At 37.0% G+C, this 3,602-nt stretch overlaps 1 long non-coding RNA gene across 1 annotated transcript; it reads left to right on the top strand.

The window, feature by feature from the left end:
* Window positions 1–203: 203 nt before the first annotated feature.
* LOC146563380 (uncharacterized) lies at window positions 204–1,491 on the top strand. Its single transcript, XR_014894557.1, has 3 exons — window positions 204–763; window positions 1,046–1,148; window positions 1,230–1,491. It is a non-coding gene; the product is annotated as an uncharacterized LOC146563380 (long non-coding RNA).
* The last annotated feature ends 2,111 nt before the right edge of the window (window positions 1,492–3,602 follow it).

The raw sequence follows: 3,602 nt of genomic DNA, 5'->3' as shown, positions 1-3,602 counted from the left end.
CATCTTTTTTTTTTATCATTTCAACATCCGTTTTTCCTCCAATGTCATATTATATAGTAGTTCTCTCTTGACTTTGTCCCGACGTCTCTCTTTTCTATCACCTTTCTCTCATTTTTGCCAGCTGTCTCTCTGTTTCTGCCCTGCTCTGTTTTTCAATTTCACTCCCTATCTTCTTCACTCACTGTGTAAATCCCCTCTTATCCACTCCCAGTAACAACTCGCCACATCCGGCTCTCTTGTTCTATCACTATGGATATTTGTTCTAGATTAACCTCTTGCGCTCTGTCCCACCTCTCCTCACACACAGCATTTTTCACCCATATCTCACCCTCTTCTTCTGTTGTGGCTGCCCTTCTCAGCTCCATCCTTCCTTTGTTTTTGGTCTTTTACTCTTGCCCTCTCCCTTCTCTGGGGAGCTGCGACATCAGTTTAACAGGCATCATAGCATCCAGTCCAATGCAATATAAATGCCTCCCTCTCTCTCTCTTTTCCTCCCTTGCTCTCTCTCTCTCTCATTTTCTTTTTTTTCTACTTCTTTCCCATTTGCACAGAAAAAGAGAAAGAAGGAACCTGATGAGCCACCAACCACCAGCCAATTCCCAGGGATGACACGCATGTTTGTGCCGCACAGATTGCCGTTTGCTTTTCATCTGAGGGATAGATTGAGCTCTTGACCCTCCCCACTCCTCCTTCTCCCTTTTCCCTCCTCAACAGCTTCCCTCCTGTTTTTGTCCCAAAAGGCTGTAGATGGGTTTTACACAGGGTAAGAAAATTGTTTTCAATTATCTTTCCTTTGACATTCTTTCATGTTTAATTTTTTCTATTCAGCATTTCTGTTCAGCATATTTGTAGAAGCATAAATACATGCATGTAGATATGAAGACGTTATATAGAATAAAAATTTTTTGTAGGTAGCATTGAAATTGGTCACAAGCTTTTGGTAAATGAAATATTATATAGTGAATGTAAGAGAAATACTGAAACAGTATTCTTTCAGTATTGTTCCGGTCTGAAGGACTCACTTGCATGAAAACGCTACCTCCAGATGAACAGAATCAACCTTTTGGGGGAGGACTGAAACAGACCTTTTTCTAGTACTTTGCTGGGGAAGTTGCGAGAGCCCAAGAAAAACTTTTTCCAACTTCCAGGTGAGTGATTAAAAGCACTGCACTGAGAGCACACGATATGGTTGATACGACATATGAACTGACAGTAAATACATCTGATAGTTACCTAGGCAACCAGAATGTGGGATGTCCAGAAGTGATCAACCTTCAACTTCAAAGCAATGTCCAACCAGTGAATTGCTTTCCAGTATGTGCACAGCTTTACTCTTTGTTTATACATAATTTCAGCAAGTCCTCAAACCTGCGCACTTGTCCCTGAGGTCTGATCTAACATAATAAAATCACTTAAACGACATGTAGGAGAGCATACAGTTTAACACAGAGAACTAAAGAGGCTGGAAAGGTTTTTGCAGGCAGATGTCTTTCAGGACCATTATGAATTTATTCTGCATAGATTTGTTCCCCTTATGTTTTTTTATTATTATTTAGGTGCCCTTTGGTTTTAGTTTTGACACCAAAACTAGTTCTTACAGTTACAAAAAGAAGTATCTCATAACATTAACCATATCTTCGAATTCTTCATTTTCCAGGTTGTCACAGGGACAAGTTTAAGTTAAATGCAACACTTACACACTTTGCTTCCTTATATATTAGTTTCCATGACTTGTGAAGTCTTTTTGAGATGGTTTACAGAACAGTCCCCATACAATGGAGTTTTAAAAATGTTTAACACTCAGTATGCCTGACAAGCTGATAAGCTAACAATAGCATTTATCACTGTCTGAAATATTAAAGTACTTTTGTTCCCTCCATGTTGCGTAAAATGCTGTCTTGTTATTATCATTCTGTGAGTGAATTTACAGTATGTATGTGTCTGCAGAGGAAATAAAATGTCTGTATAAACGTATATTCTAAATAATCAAATTTATAGGCATTATTATGTGTGTGTGTGAGAGAGAGAGTGAGAGAAAGTGAAGCCAATATGAACACAATGTAAATAGCAGACATTCGTCTCGTGAAACTATGTATATACATTTGAATATTGGATTTTTGACAACATTTTGTCAGTGACTTATTTTGTTGAATAACAAACGATGCAGCTTAATTATGAACATTCTGAAAGACTGAAACATTTTTCATGCTATTCTGATTTCCTCAGCCACTCAGTACAAACATTTTTTATGTTTGTTTGAACAGAGACGGGGACAAAGAGTGACTCCAGTGAGTGTTGACTGATTCAGATCACAAAAGACAAACAAGTAAACAAACAAAAAAAACCCTTCAAACAAAACATGGTTTTAGTTTGGTGTCAGTTTACTCAATTCCTTAGTGCATATTGCAAGAAAATCCATACAGAGTTAGTTTACTGATTGCTTCTAGCCTTTGCTAAAACATTTGTGTGGTGATGGGAGTTATATCTTCTATGATTGTAATCCGAAGTGCACTGAAAGGTTTTGATGAATATGAATAATAACACTTATTTAAATTGTATAATAGGCTCAACCAATGACCAACCCATCTGAACACAGTTGGTAGGAGTCAAGTTTAATAAAACTGGACCGTTTGGTAATAATACCAGAGATCTTTTGAGGACTTGGAAAACACGTGCTGAGAATAAAGCCATGATGTAGAACAGCAATTCTTTTATTATTCCTTTTCATGCTGCATTTGCCTTGGAAGGGTAATGGCACCGGTATTTGTTAATGGTTATGGGCAATGTATTGGTTCTTGCTTGTGGAAACCAGACCTCAGCACCATTCCTGCATGTGCTTGAGATTACCATTCTCCACAGTGGTTTTCCCCTAAACAAGGAAACAAAGTTATCTCCCATTTTTTCAGCTGTTGTGGCAATCTCCCATTGAAGTTGATTGTCTTATTAGGTATTATATCTATTAAACTGTTATTTCATTCAGGCATTTCATTTCATTTTTGATTCTGAAGACTTTCATAGGTGGCAGTACTTAAAACATTACTTAAAAAAGCCTTTACTTGACTCAGCGATCTTATCTAATATCTTAACTTTATCTTATCTAGGCAATATTATTAGAAAGCACAACATATATTTTCATTGCTATGCAGATGATAGCCAGCTTTATTTATTCATGAAGCCACATGACACAAATCAACTAGTTAAACTACAGGCATGTCTTAAAGTAAGTAAAGCGCTATATAAATACAGGCCATTTACCATTTAAAAACAAAAAGGCCTGTATGACCTCTCATTGCCTACTTCAGACAAAACTGAGGTTATTGTACTCAGCCCTAATATTTACTTTAGATGGTATTACCTTGGCCTCCAGTTACACTGTGAGAAATCTTGGAGTCACTTTTACCAGCATATATCCTTCTGTGTGCACATTAAACAAATATAAGTAGAACTGCTTAATTGTATTTGTTGCTAAAATTAGAAACACCCTGTCCTAGTGTGATGTGTAAAAAACAAGTTCATGCATTCATTACTCATAAGGTGAACTGTTGTAATTCACTGCTTTAATTTCTCTTTAAAAACTGCAGTGAGAGTACTGACAGAGAAAG

The sequence above is a fragment of the Mchenga conophoros genome, linkage group LG12 (assembly GCF_057382185.1).
Source record: "Mchenga conophoros isolate Kocher_MC1m ecotype Shallow Benthic linkage group LG12, M_conophoros_male_GT1.1, whole genome shotgun sequence".
Classification (NCBI taxonomy): domain Eukaryota; kingdom Metazoa; phylum Chordata; class Actinopteri; order Cichliformes; family Cichlidae; genus Mchenga; species Mchenga conophoros.
Note: the sequence above shows the minus strand (reverse complement) of the source record. Positions and strands in the feature narration are given on the sequence as shown.